Source organism: Brassica napus, chromosome C3 (assembly GCF_020379485.1).
Source record: "Brassica napus cultivar Da-Ae chromosome C3, Da-Ae, whole genome shotgun sequence".
In the NCBI taxonomy this organism is placed as follows: Eukaryota; Viridiplantae; Streptophyta; class Magnoliopsida; order Brassicales; family Brassicaceae; genus Brassica; species Brassica napus.
This window is the reverse complement of record NC_063446.1, coordinates 49893430-49920191: the sequence shown is the minus strand read 5'-3', so window position 1 is coordinate 49920191 and position 26762 is coordinate 49893430. Positions and strand designations below refer to the sequence as shown.

Genomic DNA, 26762 nt, shown 5'->3' with positions numbered 1-26762 from the left:
TGTATATTGTAAATTTAGACTTTTTAGTATAACTGAGCACTATCAATTATGTAAATTATATTATGATTTTATTTTACTAAATCTTTCTTTCTGTGTATATTTTTTGTTTTATTTTATATTTTTACAATTTGATTGCCTTATTCTTTAATTGCAGAGAATTTATATTTCCAATTTTTGTTTCATATACCTTAAAATCTTCGGTTGATTTTTGTTTGTTTTCTTTCTCCAATTATAATGTACAGTTCGACCGTTTTTTTTTTTTGGATCAAACTACTAATATCATCAGATAGAAAAGCTTAAACTCCAAGAATGGAGTGAATATTTGTGCTAGAGAAAAAAGATTTAGCCACTAATATAGTGAGATATTATAATATTAGAAGATATGGAAACTCTTCTATGTTGTCCTACGCTGGACATAATTAAGTTGTTGTCAATTGATTCTATATTTGTGATAACTGAAAATACATCATTATCTCATCCTTACATCATCTTTAATTGGTTTACGGTTCGACCATTTCTAATATACTGAGAATAACATAAAATTAGATGTTGATTATCTCCTCCCAATTAGAAATGCACAGAATGAGAGAAATTCAAGGTGAGAGCACTTTACAATTTTGTTCACATATCTATATAGAGTTAGTTTATAGATTGCTCTATCTGTTTCAAAATGTAATCAATTTTAATTAAAATCTGTAATATTTAAAAGTTATTAATTTAGAAAACTGTCATTTAATATATAAATTTACTCAATTATACAGTAATTTACATAATTTAATTAGCCATACAATATCCAATAAATATAAAGTTACATTGAACTATAAAAACAATTTATATAGTGAAACAAAAAAATACTTTTAAACAATTATATTATAAAACAAAGGGAATATTCAAATTATATTGAAACATTAGAATAGTAAGAATCAGAAAAGTTGAAATCTCAACGTCGATCATTTACGTTTGCCATGCCTTAGACCATCTCCAATTTATTCCTCTATTTTTTTTCTCTAAAATAGAGGAATTTCATAATAGAGATGAATTTGTCTCCGATGTATTTTTCTATTTTCTCTCCTAAAAAAGAATATTCTTGATATATTCTTTTTTAAGTTTACAAATAATATTTTTTATTTGTGAAAGTTGAAAACCAACCCAATTTATTTTAGTATTTTATAAAATTATGATATTATTTACACTAAATATTTCTTTACAAACTATTATGTAAATAAAAAATATAATTATATTTTTATAAATAATATATTTCACTAAAAAAATATTTTTGGTTATAATTGTTTGAGTAAAAAGTTAAATGATCATTTTGTAAAAACAAATAGGGGAGGTGACATGACAAAAATATAGTTTCTCATTGGCCGATTATTTTCGCCTATGTGGACACTCTATCTAAGGATTATATCCTCATTTTATTACTTGTTTGATAATTTATTTTAGTATTTTATAAAATTATGATATTATTTACACTAAATATTTCTTTACAAACTATTATGTAAATAAAAAAATATAATTATATTTATATAAATAATATATTTCACTAAAAAATTAAAAGATCATTTTGTAAAAACAAAAAGAGGAGGTGACATGGCAAAAATATAGTTTCTCATTGGCCGATTATTTTCGCCTACGTGGACACTCTATCTAAGGTTTATATTCTCCTTTTATTACTTGATAAAGTTTCTTTAAATGAACACGTTATTTAATTATGCTATTTTAACTTTTCTTTGTATATTTTTTTTTGTCAACTTCTTTGTATATATATTGTAGAATAGATGTTTGATTTTCCATCATGAAACACATGTTGAAAAGGTAAGAGTTTTGGTAGAGTAGTTGAATAATTCACGGAGGCTATTGACTTTGAAGATAACGTGAATGATCAAGAACAAAAAGATTAATTTTAGCTTCAGTCTTTTTTTTAATCATTTTACCAAAAAGAAAAAAAGAATAGGAAGATGACTAATAAAAAAGATACAAACAGAGTACTGTAAAAAGGTGTTGATCACAATAGCAAACATTATAGTCTTCTATGTATTAAAAATTAAAATCCTACTCATAAACTACGAAAACACACCACATGTTAGGAAGGAGAGTACCTCAACTTCACAAGTCATTATTTAAAAAATGTATGCCAAAACAGAGTTAAAAAATTGTTTGTATAAAGTTACGCTATACTCCCTTGTCATTATCGTCCTCGATGTTGCAGCTATTGTGCTGCTCCAGTCACACTTCAAGGTAGATCTAGGCGACCCACAGCACTTGCCAAACTTCTCATTTGAGTAATTCCTATAATAACACAGTCAATGAAAAATAATGTGATCCCGCCAAAGAACTTAATTTTGTTACAGCTCCCACTTGCACCAAATTGACTCAAAAAGAGTCTTGATGATCTACCAAAGTCCTTCACATATTCAATGGCACTTTCTCCTGTAAGCAAAGAACTTTAGTGACTGCAACAACATAACTGAGTAACGATCCATTCAAGGGGGTTTGTAAAATTATTCTCTCAGTCAAATTAATGATAGGGATGATTTTTCCATTCATTGTACTGACACCTACTCGGAGAAACAGACCTTTGTAACGCTGTTCTTTTCCTCAAAAGTTTATGTGCCATCAGTTTTGGTGAAAGATGTTTGAAGTTCTCCCCACCTGAATTATAATATTTGAACGTTAGTATATTCAACAAAATTCTTGTTAAAAGTAAGTTGTCGACATCACTCCATAGTCATCCTTAATTCGACCTTACCCTAGAGGTTCCTCCTTAAATCACAGTATGCTTCGAAGTTTTCAAACAAATGCAACCTGTTTGCGCTTCCAATGATGATGCAGAACTTCCATGACACCATCAAAGACTCCTCTTCTACCTAAATAATGAAACAGATACATATTGAAAATTGTGTAAACCAATCTGGTAGCCATTAAAAAAGGAATACGAAGATGCGAATAACAGATCTGGTGGCTCCTACCAAGAGCCAAGCTGAGTCTGATTCTTCTCAAGTATTTTCTTTCCTCATTAATCAGTATCTCAATGTCATCGCCACGCTCAGATGGTTTCCATACAGAACTAAATTTAAAGAACTCTGGTATTGATTTCTCTATCATTGATGTCAGCTGCAATAAAAGGAGAGCAACCCCTCGGAAATAATACTCAATTGGGCCGAATCTGCATAGCATGTTTTTTTGGTCTTGATTTAAGTTTTCCACCTTCCGAAAGAGAAGAATTTGCTAAATACTAAACGAACATAAACACAAAACAAAAACATAAAAAAAAATCAGACAACCACAAATAACAAATCTCTTCAAAACCTGTATCTATTTGTCTCTTGGACAACCTTAGCGCTTTGATCTCTGCGTGTGCTTCCGACTTCCGTAACTCTCGAATATCGATTCTTATATGCATCCCAATAGAGACAAACACTAACTTATTAAAAAAAATACTAACAACCAAAAAAAGCAAAATAATTTAAATCAAATCGCCACATAATCGTGCACTTGATATTCCGTGAATTATTATACTATTTGCATAATTAATTGTGTTCAGCAACAAACCTAACCCTTACCATAGAGATATCTATTAGAACACAACTCGCTTCAAACTTTTGGATGAATGGAACCTGAAAGTCTCGAGAACTCAATCACTAAACTCTGTTCTTGAAGCTCGGAAAGGACCCTGAAAGTGTTATATTATTTTGAGATAAGAGGTTAAAAAGGTTAAGATCCCCGATTCAGAAAACGTTTATTCCAGCTTACACGGTTCTGAGCTTCACCTTGTATCACATATTCATGTTGAGGTGTAGAATAGGTTTAATGATAGAAAAAAAAATTATGAAATTCAGGATTTAGAATATCAGGCCATACCTTTTCGCCGAAAAATAACAGATCCAGCACTATGAGGATCCCACTTTGTGCATGATTTGGGGCTGTAGATGGAGCCACGCGCTAATGGGATCCGTCATAGCGACCGGCCCTTTTTTTCTTCTCCATTGAACCGGTGGTTGATCTAGTCGGAGCTTTGGTGCTAGATTTTGCCGAAGCTCTAACAAAGGAGATTTGGGATTCATGGGAGTTAATATAGGTGGAGTTTGGGGAGACGAAGAGTGTGGATGACGTAATGGGGTTGAAGCTGTTAAATAGCTTCAACGGTGGTGGACGACGTTACACAATCGTGCTGGTGATGTGGAGAGATGAAGCTCTATGATTGGCTGGAATTAATAATCCTACGTGGACAGCCAATCATTTTACTTATATCCCCCTTTTAGTATCTTATAACATAAAGAAGAAGACAACTCTCTTCTTATGCTGCCAGCGCAACAAATAGGGCGAGGAGCTCGCGACATCTGTCCGTTACATCGCAACTCGGCGTTTCATTTAAGAAAAAGACGAGAATTTGTGGGGTTTTTGGATTGAGAATTTGATAATTCAGCCCATTACCAGAAACCTTATTCATCCCTTCTCCGCCGCACCTCCGCCGTCACTTGCCACGTATGCGCCGGGACATAACACACATCCGTCGTCTGCTTCACACAAGAACCTCTCTCCGGCTGCGCGGTGATGAGCACAACCTTAGCACCGCACGATTTCGCGATGGAGCAAATCACATCGACGGTGGAGAATCGTCCGGGACCGGCTGAGGCGATGAGGAGATCGGGAGATGAGATCGGAGGCGTGGTCACGTCGGAAACTAAGTGAGAGGAGAGGCCGAGGTGGAAGAGACGCATCGCGAAGGCTTTCACTTTCAGCATGAGGCCTTCTCGCCTGACGCCGTGGAGGAAGACGCGAACGCTGCGGCGGGAGACTCCGGGTAGCTCCGTCAAGAGGAGATCCAACAGTGGTGGGTATGGATCGGTGGGATGACTATTATCGCCGTTGAGATTCTGCCGTCAGTGTATGGTTTGTCGGTTGCGTATATAAACACACATGACCTGGTGAGAACGTAAGCGGGATCCTTTTCTTTACAAGAAATTAGAGCTTTTGTTATTTGCTTAGGTACCTCTAACTCTACAGATGAACAGATTTATGATTTGTTGTACGCTGATCCATCGTTTCAATTTGCAGGCTATGCTTATCCAAGGGTCAATCAACGTGTACCGTTTTAACACCTTCAGTGAAGGCTTGGTTTATGATTAAGTGTTTTTGATGTCGCCAGAAGCAATCCGAACTTCAAGTTTGGTGATGCGTCTGTCTCTACTAGGTTCACGGAACATACCGTCTTCGTTGGGCTTGCGGAAACGAGAGAGCCGATCCATGGAAAGGTTTTGGTTCTGCAATTACAACCACCTCATGTTATTTGCCAAAACCAACACAGGTTTTCCATGTTTGAATTGTTTACCATACTTTACAACAGCTCCATATAATGATTATAAATTTCACTGCCAAGTAGCCTTAATAGCTGTTTTGGTTAGCAGTCTTCGTTGGTGAAGTCAGGGGCATTAAAACGATCTACAACGAAGAGACCCAGCGTACTCAACATCACATGACAATCACAAGGAGGTAGATGACAACTCTGCTGTTTTTTTAATTACCCCCATTACACACATTTGCGACTTGCACGTTTGTTCAAGGATTAAAAACATGGTTTTTGGCCTCTGCAGGCACTCGACAGTCTGCCTGAGTGTATTTGACAACTAAAGGCGCTACTCTGATGTAGAACTAAAAATGGTTGTTGAAACAAATATATACCCAAAGTTAGTTGGAGGTAAGAACTAACTCTCTGTTAAATTTTGTATACTAAGGTCTTTGGGTTAAGTTGTGGTCGTGTTCAATACATTAGTGAACAAGTTTTTATAAAAAAGTCTACCCTAAGTTTGAGGAAGCTCCCGATTCACGCTAAGTTGCTATATATTGACGCCTGACCACATTTAAAATCGGCACAATCATCAGTCACATAACCTCTTTGATTGCAGGCAGGCTGTTCATCAATGCTTCTTTTGGTACTCATTCAGATCCATAGAACATTCCGGTCAGATATAAAGACCGAGAGACACCACTGGCTGGCCGAGTATCATGAGTGGAAAAAAAAGAGGTTCAACAGATACCAGTGAAGTGTAAAAAACCCGGATGGTGACAGATACATACTGCAAACCAGAGATTCTTTTGCATCTTGCAGGGAGATTAGTAAGGTAATTGAATAAGACATGACTGTTCTTATTTTTGGTTTACCGATTTCAGGAACTTATGATCCTGATTTCTGGAACTAGATGGTTTCTTTTGTTTTCTTGCAAACCGATATTGTAATATATTCTAGAGAACCACAGCGTTACATGCTCATTAGAATATATACGAACAGACGGACGAGAAAAAAAGTGGTTCAAATCAGTATTCACCAAAACTTGGGATTAAAATTAATGTTTTGGGATTAAAATTAAAGTGGCTGATGGAATTTAAGAGAAAACAGAGCAATGAGACACCAAATATAACACTCAAATGATTTTTTTGGGCACAAATAACTGGTATGTGTTGGGAAGTTTTAGTGACGTTTGATCCTTCGATGTAAAAGCAAAAAAGATGCACATTTAGGGGTTTTGGGTGATCCACCTTCTCTTATTCTCAAGTATCACAAATGTGAAAGTGGATTTAAATTTGATATATTCGGATGAACATAATTTCATAATTGTCATAGTGGTACAAAAAGAAATTTCTAAACTAAATTACTAACATTAATCACTTTTTCATAATTATATATGTATATATTTGTGGTTTAAATTTTTTTTTTTTAAAGATAAATTTGTGGTTTAAATATTGTTTGGAATTCACACTCTAACCCAACTAGGAAGAGAGTTAAAAGGGTATAAACAAACTCTTTAATCTTCAAAACTTAATGATTCTAAAACCCAAACGAATTTTAAATCAATTGTAAACTTAACAATTATTTTACATAAGAACTTAAATAACCAACATAGAAGAGTATTTCGAGCATAATTAAAATTTAATTGAATTTTATCATCTTGCTCACAATTATATATATATATATATATAGGATTTTCAGCTGTAAAAATAATAAATTGTGAGTTTTAATCGTTTAAATGATTATAAGTTATATAGGATTATAAAAGGAATTGTAAATGATTAAAATTGTTAAAAATATACATCTTTTCTTCCCCATATTATGATATTATCATTTTTGCATTAAAGTGTCGCTTTGTTGATATGTGACCATAAGGAAGTATCTCTATTTATCTCTACATCATAAGTAATCTTCATAGCTAACAATACATAAAATAGTTATAGTTTTCTATTACCATTTTGGTTTAGCCTAAACTTTGGTAGTAAAAAAAAAAAAACAGTTGCGGAATTCATTATTTTTCAAAATTTTGTTGATGTGAGTACGAAGAAACAAGATAAATATATATTTTCAAATACAATAATACATAAATATACAACCTAACATGTTATTTATAAATATTAAACAGTAACAATTAGTATCATATTTTTATGCTACTTGCCTATTTTTTCTTTTTAAAAAAAGATAATAAATTAGCTTTTCATTTTCAATTTTTTTAAATTATGAATTTTAAGAAGAAATGTATTAAAAATCCATTAAATTCAAGAAAGTAAATATTGTGAAGAAAGTAAAATAATTATATTTTTATGAATTGTTTTAATATAGTAACAAATGTATAATTTCTATTAAAGTAAAATTTGTAGTGAAAATATAATATAAATAAACCAAAGTTTCATTAAACTTTTAAATAATTTTATTAATTTGTTTCTTTGCTTACCCGCCCGTAGGGCGGATCCGACCCTAGTTATATATAACTAAAAGTAGAATACTTGGAGTAGACATAATATTTTAAGTTAACAAAATGCACTTAACGACGGGGCATCAAACATAGCTTCGTTTCGTTGAAGCTGCAGAATTCATAAAGAAGAGCAAATCACAATACTAAGAGGGCAATATACTCAAAGGAGAGAGCTGCCACGTATTAAATTAAATCGACCAATTAGAAAGCAGTATGGTGCCAGGTCACACCAGTTTTGACATGTCTCATTGTCTTCACCTTCTTCCTCCGCATCAGATAAACAAATGCGTTTCTAACTTCTCCAATTCTCATATATTACTTCGGTCTTCCACTCCTCTGGCTCATAAACATCATTTTTTTTTGCAACATTCAAGAGCCATGAAACGGTTGTGCTTACCCCCCCCCCCCCCCCGTTCTCACCTTGAATAAACCCATATCTCGCTTCTACTCCCTTCGCAATATTCACCAAAAAATCACGTAAGCACATCAAGCAATGGAAACCAAAGCGGCTTAATCCACCAGCAAGGCTCCAATGGCTGTGCTCTTCAACGATGTCTCCATTGGCTTGGCTGATCAACTTTCACATGCTTTAACTGGGTCTTGCTTCTCTCTTTTACTGAAGTTTTGAGGAAAGATAACAATAGCTGTAGTGATCCATTGTTAGCTTTAGGCATGCTTTTATTGTGGATAGAACCTGTCAGAAGTGGTTTAGATTGAATTTTTTTGATGTGTGCTGCTTGCTTTGCTATTTCAGGTTCTTTTTACCAAATTCACAAGTCTTCCTCCGTTGTTTGAGAATAAACTCTGGAGCTTACTCTTGCAAGTAAGTTTCTCTTATTGTGTCTTGAGTTTATATTTTTGGATTTGCCCATCAATTGCATGTAATTTTTCTCTTCTCATGAAGACATGGGATTACATACTTAATTTTAGTCTATATCTCTGAAGCTTACAAGACCTAATGAATTGTGTCCGTTTTTCTTCTTCTTTGGTTTGTATGACTATATGTCTATGTCTCTGGACCACTTGAACTGGTAGTTTCAGTGATTATAAATTTTTATTTGGTAGTTTGGGATCTTTGTTAAGCAATGTACACAGAGTATTTCAGATCATACTATCAGTCTTGCTAGACTTATCGGAAGATACGTGAAGCTTCAAGAATAGACAGCCCCAAACTTATACCGATGTGGTTCAGGGATAAAAGAGAGAAAGAGCAACAACGTCTATGTAATATCCAAAGAGATGATGATGCTGTAACATCACAAACACCTCAAGAACCTACTACTCCTAATTCTGGCGATGCCTTACGTAAGACTCCATCATATAATCAATCAGTTAAAAGTTACATTATATAATCTCTTACACTCTTTTTTCTTTGCTCTGTTTCAGGTTCACTGTAGGATCATGGAGTGCATGCGTGATTACAAGGGCAAGGAAGAGACTGTAAAACATCTATTGGATCAATATCGAATCACGCATGAATCAAAACACATGTAAGTATATTTCTTTTTACAGAACCATTTCAAGATAACTTCAGTATATCTTACTATGAAGCTCTTGCTGCATCTGTTTGTTCTGCTGCATAGATTATTTGGATCGATAAATTTTGTAGATTGCTCCTCTTAAGGATTATCTATGAGCAAGCTGTTACTCGGAGCGTAAAAGCTGAGCATCAAGATGATTTTCAGATATTACTTCCTTTTGACATTGGTAAAAGTGTATTTCCGAAAGGGGTATGATTTTGTTATCCTCTCATCAAGTTTAATGACACTGATGATATACAGGAATCATATTTTTATCTTCTCATACTATACTGCATTTTAATATTTCAAAACCATGAAGGATCAGGTTGGGTCTGGTTAAGGTTAAGGGTGTAAAGATCTCTCCTGAACCTGTTGTGAGTGGTAAAGACGCAATATTTAAAATCTAATGTTCTACATGTAACTTCCCTTATATCATCTTCCTGCTTCTTCTTTTCCATAAAGTTTCTACTCCATCGTTCAACACTTAGAATTACGTGTTGACTTATCTTCATAAAATATTTTGTACAAGGCGAAGACATCTCTGGAGGAAGAGTAGTAATCAAGATTTCATACTTTGGATTTCATGTACCGACATTCATGACCTCTGTGATGAGACAGGCTGTCTGATCGCACCAGAAAGCTATGTACTTTCTCATTCCCAAACACTTACAATTACACCACCCGTAAGATCTCTCAAGAATGTGTTTATTAATATCTTGGTTTCGATCTCATGCTCGAACTTGGGACATGTTTATTTTCTAAATGGTTTTGAGATTGCTTCTATTGTTTGTATTAAATCTCAGTTTCACATCATAATAAGTTTCGATTAAGATTGTTTTCCCTGATCTAACAATACGTTTCTTTTAAACAAAGTACTTAAACGCTTAAGGTGGCGATATATGACAGGAATGGTGGCTGACTCATGTGCATCAGCGTCATGTTCAAGATTACATTAGATTCATCAGTGAGCAGATGATATGGAATTAGAAGCAACCGAAGCTTCTGTCCGAAATCATGTCATGGCGGATGTAAAGCATAACTCTGAAGTTTATACACTTGACTTTAACTATTGCAGTCAATTTCTTCAATCAATATCAATTTAGTTCATCACTTGCTCATCAACTTTGCATCCATTGCCCATAAAGTGTTACGTTTATTATTGGTCTGTCATTTGATTTGAAACTCACAATCTTATAACTCAACATGGTTGTCTCAGGGTTTCCTTTTTCTATGGAGCTTCGCTGTATACATGGTGAAACCATTTCTCAGGCCATGAGCTCCAAGAAAGAAGAAGAGGAAGGCCATGCAAGAACCACATATGTATTAATCAATAACCACATCTGAAAACGTGGCAAGAGAGATTATTAACCAATAGCCACACCTCACTTGACTTTTTCAGGTGGGTTTGGACACCAATGAATATCAGCTATTGTAATGGAATATATCACTTTGCTTATAATCAAGGTCAGCTGCAAACATATATGCCTTCGGGCTTTCCATTTTGGTGAAAAGAGTTGTGTTTAGAATAAGGGTAATATTACCTTAATTAAAAAACTTATCTATGGGAACTTCATTCTCTGTGTAACCAGAACTCTTTATAATTAATCAACTCCGTATAACCACAAAATAAAAATAACAATTCATTGACAGAGTCTGGAATTTTCAGATTAAGCTAAAAATCAAAAAGAACATAAAAAATTGGTTGTATATAAACACCTCTGAACTAAAAAAAAATAAACAAGCCTTAAAAATTTGTTGTTTATACGATCCATCAATAAAAAATATTTTGAACAATTTGTAAATATATTAGAACGAGCTTTTAATGTTCTGGTTTATTCGTTTACAAAGCCATAACAACAAAGTTTTTCTCCTCACTCAAATAACAAACCTAGAAATCACAGAATCAAACGTTATATATATATATGTTACAACTAATAATTATAAGAAATATATAGAATTAATAAATATAAGAAAGTAAAACACTATTAAAATAAAAGGAAAATAAGAAAACAATATATTTACGCATACTGTCAATATTTTAAACTTGACTTGGACACTGAACCAGATTATTTTCAGAGTCACCCGATCATTGGATCGACTGTTGTTAAACCACATATCAATAAATTAATAAATTTTATCAAATATTTATATATTAATATAATATTGTTAATCATCTTAAATATAAGAAAATATCAAAATCATGTTTTAATCTTAAAATATAATTGAAAATTTTATTTTTAATATCACTTTTTACCATTAAAATTATTTAACTAACTTATTAATATCGAATTAGGACTTTGGCCAAAAATTAAGATAAGAAATAAATGAATAACGATTATTTAAAAAAAAAACTTTTGAACAGAAAAGAAACTTTTGAATCTAAAAAATTACATTACATTTTTTTTAATTGTTACCTCCAGTTGATTATGTATATACAATTAGACTTTTACATGTTTATTTATAATGTTATACCAGATATGTTTGTATAAAGGTCAATTTATGTTAGAGCATCACCAATCGATTCATTTTGTCTCTCGCTATACCAATTTCATTATAAGCTGTTTAATAATAACTTAAGAGACTAAAATAATAATGGAAGTATGTTTCTACTCTAACATACAAACAATATTTCAAGGTTATATATTTTATACACAATACGAATGACAAATATATCTGCATATGTGTAGTACACATAATCTATCCAAAGTACTTTTATGTAGTATCTAAACATAGAACCGTTCATAATGAAATATCCTACAGATTTCTCAAATAAATACTTATTTACAAAATAATAAATACCAAACAAATTTTAAATTGAAATATCATATCATATCAAAACAAATAAATGATATAATATAACTTAGTTTATTTTTAACTTTGATTTTTAAGTTATACTCCCTCTATTTCAAAGTTATTAATGTTATAGACAAAATTGTTCCAAAATGATATATTTTTATATTTTCATGTATTTTTATTAGGCAATAATTGTAAATTGTAACTTAAAATAAACTAACTATGATTATTGAATTTTAATTGGTTAAAATTATGAAAATAGTGAATCACAAAAATAATATATTTATAATCAAAATTTAAGATGAATATCTAATATATATGAATTTTTTTAAATATATATCTTTTTGAACATTAACTATGTAAACAAATAAACCACGCTTAGCGCGGTGGAATCTCTAGTACATTTAAAAGTTAAACACTGAGGAAAATAGCTCAAGTGATACTTATCCGGTTTATGAAATATTTAAAAAAAAACTAGTTAAGAAAGCAGTCATGAGATTGAGCTACCTTGAATTGGACTTCAATAATCTGAAGCTTAACATGTGATTTTAGGAGTTTTCAAGGCTCCTAAGACAAATGATGTAGTATAAAAGATTGTCGAACCAATTCTAAGGGATTTCAAAGCACTGAGAATGCAAGTACTCACTTAATCTAAGTGCAACTGGTGATTTAAGAGATTTCTAAACTAATGATTAATGCTAATGCAGTTGCAGAATAATAAAAGCGATAAATGAAGTAACTTTCTTGACTAAGGGAAAAGAGAACTCATGGGCATAAGGATTAGACCTTGAGTGATCAAGTTTCGAACTAAGGATGGCAAAGGATCAATCAAACTATCAACCTTAAGCTTAGACACAGTTCTAAACAAACTCTATGTCTAGATGAATGTTCATTTACTAACACATTTCAAACATCAAATGTCGTTGGTTGAATAATATGAAAGCAATCATTACTAACAAGTCTAATGGCTATCTTCAACAAATGTCTTTGGCAAAGTATGCTAAAAGCTTAGAAGAGTTGTCTCATGCATTTCATCAAACACATTTTGGGTGGAAAATGCCTAAAGATCAACTTTTGAGAGGCCAACTCAGAAGATGCATTATGAATACTCTACTAGCAAGGACTAAGAATGATCTACACTAAAACATCATAGCTCTAACCTAATCACCCTTAATCTCCCTAACCCATGAATTCAAAAGGTGATTACTCTTAATCTCCATGATTCCTCTTAAACCCATATTGGATTTCAGATTAATCATGTAGAAAAATACAGAGAATCGATATGATAACAACAGGATTGCAATAACAAAAATGATTAATTGAATCAAAGAGATGAACTTTCCAAGAGGTTTTTGGTGGTTTTTCTTAAGATAAAAGATAATCAGCCTCCAATGGCTTACAAAAGGTACTTAAACATAGGTTTAGAAAGTGTAAAAACGTGCATAACAAATGACCAAAAGGCCCTTGATTAATCATAAGTTCGACCAAATAATTGAAGCGCAGCGACCTCGGCACGTCGCTCCGGGAGGTCGCTCCCGGCTCGTTTTCGACACAAACCCGAGCGACCTCTGGGTGTCACTGTGGTGAGGTCGCTCTGGAGCTGGAACGACTTCGCCTTGTCGCTCTAGAAGGTCGCTCCAAAACAAAAATGGCGAGCGACCTCGTGTTGTCGCTCTGGTAAGGTCGCTCTGAGAGGTAGGGCACAGCGAGTTCATGGCGTCGCTCCGGTAGGGTCGCTCCCATGCACTGCTCGTCCAATGATCACCTTTATCACCTCTTTTGAGCTCTAAACGCACCCAAATGTCTCCAAGAACTCCATGTGGTATTCCAATACCTAATAAAGACTCATGCATGCAAAATGCAACCTAAACATGGCTAAATCCTAGTCTATATGATCAAAATGCACATGGGTGAATGGATAACACAATGGAAATATGCAAGATATCAACTCCCCCAAACTTGTTCTTTTACTTGTCCACAAGTGAACTTTCTAGAACTCATAGGGAGAGAGGTTTGAAGGTGGGAGCTCATATCCAAAAGAAACACATCTAGCACTCAATTCAACATCTAAATCCAACATGAGCACACTCTCTATTACACTCTAGTTTCTCTAGGCCTATCTCAACTCCTTTTGCCCTTACAATCATCATCAAGCATTCACACATTCAAATCTACCAACTCTCACATTCATCAAGCAATATACATCAGGTGAATTCTTGTAAATGGTCAATTGGTCCAAATCATTTGGTTGGGTAAGGGAAGGCTTTTTATTCAAGTGAGTCAAGAGGTTCAAGATACATGATCTTTTAGGTGGTTTACTCTCAAGACAAGTAGCCTTGACATTGCACATAATATATCTAAGAAAGGGATCAACTCATGCATACAATGTTCAATCTCCATTGTTCTACCCTTTTCCCAAACATACAAGTTACACAATCATTTCCCAATGTAAAACCCAACTCACATCTCTCACCAAAAGATCATAAGAACATTTTTCACATAAAAATCTTTCTCTTTGAAATCTACAAGGGATTTTTTTTTTTCTTTCACAATTTAAAAATATTTCTTAGCTTCTAACAACTTTGCTAGCCCACTTTTTTTTTTTTTTTTTTTAATTTTTTTTTCTTCTCTCTTTTTTATTTTATTTTTGGGGGCCAAGACTATTTATAAACTTGAGCTAGATGTTTTTCTACTTATCCCAATAAGACTATTCACTTAAACACAAAGAGTCTATTCTTTTCCTTCAAACTTTTCATGCTCCCAAATCATAATCACAACACTCACCGCTCCACCTATAGCTAGACAATAGAGTGCCTAATCTAGCAAGAATGAAGATTAAGCATTATCGTTCCCGATACTCTCAACATTATGCACATGTAAGACTTTCCGAAAAAGGCCTCACTCATCAAACAATGAAAGCTTAAAAGGAGGAAAGGGCTTTGGGAGTGGTCTACCACTCGAGTTTGTCAAAAAGATTGGCGTAAAGGATGTGAGAACTCAAGTGTGTATAGTCATGACTCAGTACACAAGGGACCATGAGCAAGAAGCATTAAGTTCGTTCAGTTCAAATAAGGTTGTAGTTGGCTTCAAAGATTGAGTTTCAGCAACTAATGAGATTCAGAAAGAGTTTTCAAGGCTCAAAACATACAAGGCTTTTTGAGGGATGCAATAGCTATTCGAGCGAGAGGTAGTGTTCTTTACAAGGCATTTTAAATCATTGCTCCCAATGCAAGTGAATGCAACTTATATGCTCTAGACTCTCCTAAAAATGCAAGTGATGTAATCTATATGATTTTTTTTTTATTCAAAAAGGTATGTATGCAAGACTCAATGCAAAATCATCAAAGCAAACATGATCAAATACTTGGTACCTCCCCCAAACTTAAGTTACACAGTCTCTGTGTTGTCAAGTAGAGAGAGATACCCAAATGAAAGCTAAAATGGTATATACAAGGGAAAGTAATGAAGTACCTTCTACGGATAGTGAGTAGGGGCAGATGCCCCAGCATCGTCATCGTCAGGTGGGAATGTGGTGTAGTAACCACCTGTTGCTGAGCTGTAGCCTCCAAACCATGGCTGGCTCTGAACCTCGTCAATCTCGACCTCATTATCAGAAGAGGCTAGGGATGGGGACTTGTTTCCTGAGGCGGAGGGTTCAATGGGTGGGTTCCTCCACTTGCGCTGGAGCTGTCTAGCAGTGAGGGGGAAACCAAGATCCGCAGGCTGAGGTGGAGGTTGGGGGACTGATGTGTTCGCGAAGGCGAAGTCTGCTGAGCTACATCCAGCTATTCCTCCCATGGTCAAGACATCAGCTACTTTCTTCATGAACTTGGCTGAAGTCTTTGCTTGCTTCTTCACAGTCTTGCTAAACTCCTTGCACTTGTCTTTCAGCTTTTCTATCGTCCTGTCTTGTGCTTTGTTCCATCTCTGAAGTCGACCAATATGCTCATGAGCATCACAAAGCGCACCAGGGGGAAGAACTCCAGCATATGGCTGGAAGTAGTAGCGCGGAGGTCCATAGACGGGTTCAGATGCTTCTGCAGCAGGTTCGTCATGTCTCGTCGGAGCACTCCTTTTCCTTGGTGCAGCAATGGAATCGAGAGACCTGTGCTCTCCAATAAAGTCTTCCTGGAAAATGTTGAAGCTGATAGCTCCAGGTCTCTCTAAGCTCGCCAGGTTCTTGTTTGGAAGAACCACCTCAACAGGCTTGCCTTTCAAGTAGTAGTGGTAGACGTAGTTCTTCCCATACATCCCGCTGAAATAAGTGGCAATCCTCAATTAAGTGCCATCAATGAATCTAGGTCCTGCTGCGTCATTTCCCAAGGGAACATTCATAAATTGAAGCAGTGGTGTGATCAACCTGCCAATTCCAACCTTCGAGCGCAAATCATAGGTGTACCAGGCCCAGTCTCTGTAGTGCTCGAGACGACTCACGAAGAAACTGACCATCCCAAAGGTAGCATAGATGTCGGTGCTTGGAAGAGGCAACACTCCAGGGGCGGCGTAAGGTCGGATAGCCGGGCAAAGCAGTCGCCTATCTTCCTCGGTGACATTACCTGCTTCCTTCCATGGATAGAATACATGGACGAGCATCCTATGAAGGTAGCGCACAGACGGATGCCGGATATGTGAGTTCTTGTCAGACCCAGTAGAATGCCTGTTTCTGGTGATTAATTTCCAAAGCTCGGTGGGGAGATTTTTGCATTTGGGAAGAGAGGAGTCTTCCAAGTCTTGGAACCCCATGACTCTCCCAATGTCCTTGAAGTTCATGTTGTAGTCTCTCCCATTGACCTTGAACTTGATCTTGCCCCATCCTTGCCTCACATGCGGAGTGTTATGGTAAGTGACCTCAAGGGAAGACAAGAACTGACAGGAGACATCCTTGTAGACAGGGTAAGCCATGGTGAGGAGTTTTAGCAGCTTCAAATGTTCCAGCATCGCCTCAATATCAGAATCAAGACCCAACTCCTTCAGCAAATCAAGGTCGGTGAACCTTGTTGGAGTCCAAGTGACACCATTCAGCAAGTGATCATACAGCTCTTCCATAGATGGAGTTTTCTCCCTGTCCCTATCAACAGCAACCACCTTCCCTTTTGACATCTTGGCTTTCTTTGTAGGAGCCTGCTCATCCTCACTTTCATCGTCACTCTCCTCATTAGTGGGAACTGCTATACTTTTCACTGCCCTCTTCTCTTGCTCTTTTGATTTCTTTGTAGCCAAGGCTTGTTGTCGAGAAGTCCTCTGTGCCCCAGAGCCGGCTGGCTCTGAGGCTAAGGCTTTCCCTCTTAGTGCAGACTCTTTTCTTTCAGCTTCTTGCTTCTCAGCATCCAGCTTTCCCTTTGTTTTCTTAACCATTGGTACCTTGCTTTGGATGAAAGGAAATGGTGAATGGGTGATGGGGAATAGACTACAGGGGCCAAAGCTTGGATTTAGAAACAAGAACTAGGTGATTTGGTTGAGAATTTAGAGAGTTATGGGATTTTTGGTGTGGGTGAGTTTGAGAGAGTATGAGTGTTTGGGAGGGGAGGGAGGTTGAGGATGATGAAAATCGAGGGTTGTGGGCTAGGTTTAAGGTCGTCCGGTTCGGTTTAGGTGGGAAGGGACCGGTCCAATTAAATTGAAACCGTGATTAGATCGAAAATCACTTACCTGAACCGGTCGTGGAGCGACCTCGGCACGTCTCTCCGGGACGTCGCTCTCAAATCGACACTAACCGAGCGACGTCTGGGTGTCGCTGTGGTGAGGTTGCTCCCAGCTCGACAAACCCGAGCGACGTCTGGGTGTTGCTGTGGTGACGTCGCTCCCAGCTCGACAAACCCGAGCGACCTCGGGGTGTCGCTATGGTGAGGTCGCTCCGGAGCTGGAGCGACTTTGCGTCGTCGCTCTAGGAGGTCGCTCCGAGAGTATTTTTTGAGCCCAAAATGCCGTAAGGACGAGCGACTTATTTCACTCGCTGTGGTGACGTCACTCTGGAGCTGGAGCGACTTCTTGTCGTCGCTCTAGGTCCTCGCTCCCACGCCTGATTCTTTGCTGAAACCGGCTCGATCAAGCACCTGCACACAACTTCAACTCTTTTTTTTTTCTTTTTTTTTTAGAAATATGATGAAAATGAAAATACTAATGCAATATGTACAAGGATATACATGGGACTTCCTCCCAAGTGAGCTTGTTTTAAGTCTCTAGCTTGACTTTGCCTCCCTTTAGATTAGGCCGGGGTAGGATCAGAAAGTGGAGTTGAAACCCCATCTTCCTCTATTGCAGTCGCCATGTAGAGCTTAACCATTTGCCCATTGACTGTGAAGTCTCTTCAATCAGTACTCCACAAAACTATTGCCCCATATGGCCTAACCTCCTAGACCTTGAAAGGACCGGACCACCTTGACTTAAGCTTTCCTGGAAATAACTTCAGCCTAGAGTTGTAGAGAAGAACTTGATCTCCTTCTTTAAACTCTCTCTTTAGGATATTCTTGTCATGGAAAGCTTTAGTCTTCTCCTTGTAGATCCTTGAGTTTTCAAAAGCATTCATTCTTATCTCATCAAGCTCATGTAGCTGTAGAAGTCTTTTCTCCTTGGCACTCTTGATGTCAAAGTTCAGCAACTTAATTGCCCATAGTGCCTTGTACTCAAGCTCCACTGGCAGATGGCAAGTTTTCCCGTACACTAGGTTGAAAGGTGTGGTCCCCAGAGGTGTCTTGTAAGCTGTCCTATAAGCCCAAAGTGCATCATCAAGCTTAATGGGCCAATCCTTCCTTGTAATCCCCACAATCTTCTCCAAAATGGACTTGATCTCTCTGTTAGAAATCTCAACTTGACCACTTGTTTGAGGATGGTAAGGAGTTGCTACCTTGTGCTTTACACCGTTCTTCTTGAGAAGTCTCTCAAGCAGTTTGTTGATGAAATGAGAGCCTCCATCACTGATCACAACTCTTGGAACTCCAAACCTTGAAAAGATGATGCTCTTGAACATCTTGGTTACAACTCTAGCATCATTGGTGGGGCTTGCAATAGCTTCCACCCATTTGGAGACATAATCAACAGCTACAAGGATGTATTTGTTGCCAAAGGATGATGGAAATGGTCCCATGAAGTCAATAACTCCACACATCAAACACTTCAACTTCAAGGATTGGATTTTGAGGCATCTCATTTCTTTTGGTGATGTTCCCTCTCCTTTGGCATGAATCACACTTTGAAACAAAGTCTTGTGTATCCTTAAACATGTGTGGCCACCCGAATCCAACTTGTAGCACCTTTGCAACAGTTTTGAAGGTAGCAAAGTGGCCTCCATAGGATGATCCATGACATTTTGTAAGGATTCCATCAATCTCCTCATTAGCAACCACTCTCCTATAAAGTTGATCCTTGCAGAGAATGTAGAGGTAAGGCTCATCCCAGTAGTACCTCTTCACATCCTTGTAGAACTTATTCTTGGCATAGCCCACAAGGTTCAAAGGTTCTTTTCATGTGGCTAAGTAGTTCACCAAATCAGCATACCAAGGTTCATTCTCTTCTGTTGCCTTGACTTCTTCAAGCTTTCTACCGGTCTCACAAACTGCCATCACTGCTCCAATAGCCATGATCTGCTCCTCTGGAAGTCCTTCGTCAATAGGAATGCCACACTCCACTCTCAGCCTGGACAAGTGATCAGCTACACCATTCTCAACTCCTGGCTTGTCTTTGATCTCTAAATCAAACTCTTGAAGCAAAAGGATCCATCTCAAGAGCCTGGGTTTTGCATCCTTCTTGGCCAAAAGGTGTCTCAAAGCAGCATGATCTTTGTAGAAAAGGACTTTAGATCCCACCAAGTAGCTTCTGAACTTCTCAAAGGCAAAGACAATGGCTAGCATCTCCTTCTCTGTTGTGGCATACCTCATATGAGCATCATTCAGGGTTTGGCTCGCGTAGTAGATCACATGGGTCTTGCAATCTTTCTTCTGCCCCAAAACAGCTCGCACAACATAGTCACTAGCATCACACATGATCTCAAAGGGGAGATCCCAATCAGGTGGCTGGACAATTGGAGCACTGATGAGTTCACCTTTCAGCTTCTTGAAGGCTCCTAGACATTTCACATCAAAGCTGAAAGTGGCTTCTTTGCACAGCAGCCTGGTCAATGGTCTAGTGATCATGGAGAAGTCCTTGATGAATCTTCTGTAGAACCCAGCATGACCAAGAAAACTTCTGATGTCTTTCACTGTCTTTGGTGGGGGCAAACCAACCATAACATCGATCTTAGCCTTATCCACCTCAATCCCCTTCTCTGAAATCTTGTGTCCCAGCAGAATCCCTTCCTTAACTATGAAGTGACACTTCTCCCAATTCAGCACAAGGTTGGTGTCTTCACATCTCTGTAGGACCCTGCACAAATTTGACAAACAAGCAGAAAACGAAGATCCGTAGACAGAGAAATCATCCATAAACACCTCCACAACATCCTCAATTAGATCAGAGAAGATTGACATCATGCACCTTTGAAAGGTGGTTGGAGCATTACATAGACCAAATGGCATTCTTCTTCGATATGTGAAGGTACCATAAGGACATATGAATGTCGTTTTCTCTTGATCATTGGGATGTATGGGGATTTGGAAGAACCCTGAATATCCATCAAGAAAGCAATAGAATGGGTGATTTGCAAGTCTCTCAAGCATCTGATCAATAAATGGTAATGGGAAATGATCTTTTCTAGATGCAGAGTTTAGCTTTCGGTAATCAATGCACATTCTATGACCTGTGATGGTTCTTGTTGGTATCAATTCATCCTTGTCATTTCTAATTACAGTGATACCACCTTTCTTTGGTACAACATGCACAGGAGATACCCATTTAGAATCTGAAATAGGGTAAATAACACCAGCATCTAAGAGTTTAAGAATCTCTTTCTTTACAACATCCTTCAGGTTAGGATTTAACCTTCTTTGATGCTCGATAGAAGTCATTGATTCATCCTCAAGATGTATCCTATGCATGCACAAAGAGGGTGATATTCCTTTGATGTCATCAAGTGAGTAACCTATTGCTTTTCTAAATCTTTTAAGTGTTTTCAAAAGTTCAGATAGCTCAGTTTCAGTAAGTTCACTACTCACAATGACAGGATAAGTTTCATTAGGACCAAGGAATGCATACCTTACACCATGGGGGAGAGGTTTAAACTCCACTTTAGGCGCCTTAAGCTCGCTCCAGTCATCTTGTTGGGTGTCCTCTTGTTGAGTGACTGAGGCTTCTTGATGAACCACTTGTGGCAGCTACTCATACTGATCCTTACTAACAAACCCTTTGTGTGAATCCAACATCATCCCATAGGCAGTACTCTCCAGGTTCTCAATCACTTCAACCTCTCTCTCTATCGTCAAAGCTTGTTGTAAAGGGTCTTATAGTGACAACTCTTCAAGGAGCTCATCAGCAAGGGCGTCCATCTCTTCAATGTAGAAGACTTGCCCTTGAATTGTTGGTTTCTTCATTAACTCCTTAATGTCAAAGTGGAGAATGTGCCCTTTACCCAAGTGGAGATCAATATGGCCCGCTTTCACATTAACAATAGCTCCTGCTGTAGCTAAGAAAGGCCTTCCAAGGATTAAGGGATCTTGAGCTTCCTCACCCATCTCAAGCACCACAAAGTCTGTAGGGATCTCATAGTTTCCAACCATCACGGGGAGGTCTTCCAAGATACCCACAGGGTACTTCACTGAACGATCAGCCAATACCAGAGAAAGTCTACACTTCTTGTACTGAGTGAAACCAAGCTTCTTAGCAACATATAAAGGCATCAAGCTGACACTAGCTCCCAAATCGCAGAGACATCTATCAAATACCATAGGTCCAAGAGCACAGGGTAATGTGAAGCATCCTGGATCTTCAAACTTCTTTGGAACAACAAGCCTCTGGATGATGGAACTGCACTCATGAGTGAGAATCATCATGCCCTCCATCTCTTTCTTCTTTGCAGCTACAACATCTTTCAGGAACTTGCTATATTGAGGAATTAGCATGAAAGCATCAATAACGGACATTGTGACTTGAACTTCACTCATCTGCTTCTCAAATAGAGCTTTGTACTTCTCTAGCAGCTCCCTCTTGAATCTACCAGGGAATGGAAGTTTGGGTTCATAGGGAGGAGGAACAAAAGAATTCTCACTTGCTTGAACAACAACTTCACCATCTTTCACTGTTTTCTTCTCTTCCCCAACCTTTCCTTTACCTTTAGCTTCCACAATCTTCTCTAAAATCTCATCATTGATCTTCTCATCAACAATCACCACTTCATCATCTATGTTGATGGCCACCCCCTCACCTTGTTTCTCAGCATCCTTGGTGAGAGCTCTATGAGGTAACTCCTTACCACTCCTGAGGGTGATAGCTTTCATGGTCTCTTTGGGGTTTTGCTCAGATTTTCCAGGTAAAGAACCTTGTTGGCGATTTTGGTGAGTGTTCATGGCAGCAAACTGGTTCTCCAAAGCTTTGAACTTGTTGTTGACATCATTGTAGCTCCCATCAATCTTTGAGTGAAGGTTCTTCAACTCATAACCAACATGCTTCTCACTTCGAGTCTGAGACTCCAAAATTTGTTTCAGTAGGGCATCAGTGATGCTATCTTGAGGAGTAGAGGTAGAAGGATTAGCTTGCTGTTGGGAAAAATAGTGTCCTTTGTTGTTGAAACCAGGAGGAGGGTTTTGCTGAAGCTGATAGCTGCCTTGCTAGTTGTTCCTAGGCTGATAACCACTCTATTGGTTGTTGGAATAGGATTTATGTTGGTAGTTGTTGTACTGAAAGTTTGGCTCTTTTTTGTACCAGCTACCATTGTTGTTAATCAAACACATCTCTTCTTGACCTTCCAAACCCTCAACCTCATGGACAATAGGTGGTGTCTCTTGGTTTGGGTTACCAACAAAGTTCAGCTGCTCTTGGGTGGATTTATCATCAATGAGTATGTCTATCTTATCCTGTAGAGCCTTTAACTCCTTTCTCGTCTGCTTGTCATCTGTTCTACTACCTCTGTCATGGTCTCCACTGTAGATTGCGTCACTCTTTACCATGTTGTCAACCAGCTTTTCTGCATCTTCCTCAGTTCTTCCCAAGAAGAACCCATTGCTAGCTGTATCCAATCTGGCTATGTACTTAGGAAGATCACCCCTGTAAAATGTGCTCAGCAAGCTTTCCTTAGAGAAACCATGGTATGGGCATTGAGCTTGGTAGCCCTTGAATCTCTCCCAGGCTTCACTGAATCCTTTCAAGTTCTTCAGTTGAAAGCTGGAAATCTCATTTCTCAGCTTAGCAGTTCTTGAAGTAGAGAAGAACTTCTCCAAAAATACTTTCTTGCAGTCGTCCCACGTGGTGATAGAGTCGCTGGGTATAGACTTCTCCCACTGACGTGCCTTATCCCCCAAAGAGAAAGGGAATAGCTTGAGCTTTAAGGCATCCTCGGACACACCATTGGTTTTTGACAACCGACAGTAGCTGTCGAACATGTCCAAGTGATCAAATGGGTCCTCTAGAGCCAAACCATGATACTTGTTGTTCTCGATCACATTGAGGAGTCCTGATTTGATCTCAAAGTTGTTAGCTGCCACAGTCGGTGCTCGGATTCCCAGTCTATGACCATGAATGTTGGGGCGGTCATAAGTGCCAATGGGTTGAGCTGCTCGCTGTGGGTGTTGTGGAACGTTGTTGGCTCCATTGGCGTTCGCATCATCTTGAGGTTGGTCTCCCATATTAATATCCAATCTCTGCAAGTTAGGTTGTTGCTCTTCTTCTCTTCTATTTCTAGCACACTCTCTCTCTAAAGCTCTGATGGACCCATGCTCCTCAAGTTCATACACCTGAAAGTAAAAGGGAGGTGAATAAGGAGAATCAGTAACAAGAGAAAAAAATAAAAATGACTTAGTCTCAAGCAAGTGACAAAATCTCAATGTTCAAATCTACTCAGAATTTGGCAACGGCGCCAATTTGATGTTAGGAGTTTTCAAGGCTCCTAAGACAAATGATGTAGTATAAAAGATTGTCGAACCAATTCTAAGGGATTTCAAAGCACTGAGAATGCAAGTACTCACTTAATCTAAGTGCAACCAATGATTTAAAAGATTTATAAACTAATGATTAATGCTAGTGCAGTTGCAGAATAATAAAAGTGATAAATGAAGTAACTTTCTTGACTAAGGGAAAAGAGAACTCATGGGCATAAGGATTAGACCTTGGGTGATCAAGTTTCGAACTAAGGATGGCAAACGATCAATCAAACTATCAACCTTAAGCTTAGACACAGTTCTAAACAAGCTCTATGTCTAGATGAATGTTCATTTACTAACACATTTCAAACATCAAATGTCTTTGGTTGAATAATATGAAAGCAATCATTACTAACAAGTCTAATGGCTATCTTAGCACCTCTAACAACAAATGTCTTTGGCAAAGTATGCTAAAAGCTTAGAAGAAGTGTCTCAGGCATTTCATCAAACACCTTTTGGGTGGAAAATGCCTAAAGATCAACTTTTGAGAGACCAACTCATAAGATGCATTATGAATACTCTACTAGCAAGGACTAAGAATGATCTACACTAAAACATCCTAACTCTAACATAATCACCCTTAATCTCCCTAACCCATGAATTCAAAAGGTGATTCCTCACTAATCTCCATGATTCCTCTTAAACCCATATTGGATTTCAGATTAATCATGTAGAGAAATACAGAGAATCGATACGAAAACAACTGGATTGCAATAACAAAAATGATCAATTGAATCAAAGAGATGAACTTTCCAAGAGGTTTTTGGTGGTTTTTCTTAAGATAAAAGATAATCAGCCTCCAATGGCTTACAAAAGGTACTTAAACATAGGTTTAGAAAGTGTAAAAATCGTGCATAACAAATGACCAAAAGGCCCTTGATTAATCATAAGTTTGACCAAATAATTGAAGCGCAGCGACCTTGGCACGTCGCTCCGGGAGGTCGCTTCCGGCTCGTTTTCGACACAAACCCGAGCGACCTCTGGGTGTCGCTGTGGTGAGGTCACTCTGGAGCTGGAGCGACTTCGCCTTGTCGCTCTAAGAGGTCGCTCCGAAACGAAAATGGCGAGCGACCTCGTGTTGTCGCTATGGTAAGGTCATTCTGAGAGGTAGGGCACAGCGAGTTCATGGCGTCGCTCCGGTAGGGTCGCTCCCATGCACTGCTCGTCCAATGATCACCTTTATCACCTCTTTTGAGCTCTAAACGCACCCAAATGTCTCCAAGAACTCCATGTGGTACTCCAATACCTAATAAAGACTCATGCATGCAAAATGCAACCTAAACATGGCTAAATCCTAGTCTATATGATCAAAATGCACATGGGTGAATGGATAACACAATGGAAATATGCAAGATATCACCATGGTGTGGCTTCTTCGCAGAGTGAACACCATCTGCCTCGAGGGACTCCGCAGAAGACATGTCAGATGAAACAGGGATGTCGTTTGGTTCAGTAACAGTTCCTGGGAGGCTTTCCTCCATCACATGGTTACTTGGTTTGTTTCTGTTGTCATGAATACCTCTTTCAACACTTTGAGAAGGTTCTGTTGTACAGCTCCAGCTCCTGGCATATCATGTCCGGGGTCGTCATCACCTACATGTGGAGGAGTCAAGAAATGATTACAATGATGTTAACTAGAAACGGACTCACCTTCGTATCAATCATGAGCATATCGACAGACATGAGTTCATCATCGCGCATCGTGGATGATGGATCCAAAAAACGACTTTAATAAGATGGATCTGTAACTGGTGGATTCCTGGATTGTGAGGAAGAAGATGAAACAACGGGACCGAGATCGTCTGTATCGCAACAGTGCGAAGAAAAAGGGATTAAACCATAGAATCAAAACGACGCATTCCAAGCTTATCGACCTACTTTATTAGGATGGGCTTTATGAACCAAAATAATGACAAGCCCAAACGAAACACAAACATCCCCTAGACTATATTTGCGAAGTGATTTTGCCACATGTCATTTCTGCAATCAATTTCACAAAACAAATATGACATGGATACTGAAATTGATGACATATCTTATAGCTTAATATGACATGGACAATTGCGTTTAATGTTAATTTATATTTTTGGTAAACTTTTTAAAATATGGTAATAGCTCATATATTACATTTAATGTCAATTTATATTTTTGGAATTTTTTTTACAATATGGGAATAACTCATAAATCATCATTAAAATAAATATATTCAAATATGGCATTATAAAGTTTAAAATATAATTTAATTATATATTTTTAAATTATACAATTTTATTACTAAAATTTTCAAAAATGTATACAATTTTTTTAGAAATTTATAAAAAATTAATCGTAAAATTATTATTTTCTTATATATTTAAAAATTTAATAAATATTGTTTAATTTTAATTTTTGTTAATTATGCAACTTTTACAAATTTATTTAATATATTTAATCAAAATAAATAGATAGAAAAATCTATCTAAGATTATAATTTCAAATATATACATGCATATTCTTAAATATAATTTTAATGTTTAATTAAATCAAATTTATATTAAAATATTGATACGAAAAAGAAAATTTACAATATTAATAAAATTTTATTTTAAAATATAATTTATATTTATCTGTTAAAAAATATTTTAAATTTTTTTACTGCACATGGTGCAGGAAGACACCTAGTAAATAAATGAAACGATGAGTTTCATGCCGACGGGACACGT

General features: G+C 37.2%; 1 non-coding gene and 1 pseudogene across 1 annotated transcript; one reads left to right on the top strand and one right to left on the bottom strand.

The window, feature by feature from the left end:
- Positions 1 to 4449: 4449 nt before the first annotated feature.
- On the bottom strand, positions 4450 to 5534 carry LOC111214471 (annotated as a pseudogene).
- A 17687-nt stretch (positions 5535 to 23221) lies between these two features.
- On the top strand, positions 23222 to 23328 carry LOC125584747. Its single transcript, XR_007321656.1, has one exon. It is a non-coding gene; the product is annotated as a small nucleolar RNA R71 (small nucleolar RNA).
- The last annotated feature ends 3434 nt before the right edge of the window (positions 23329 to 26762 follow it).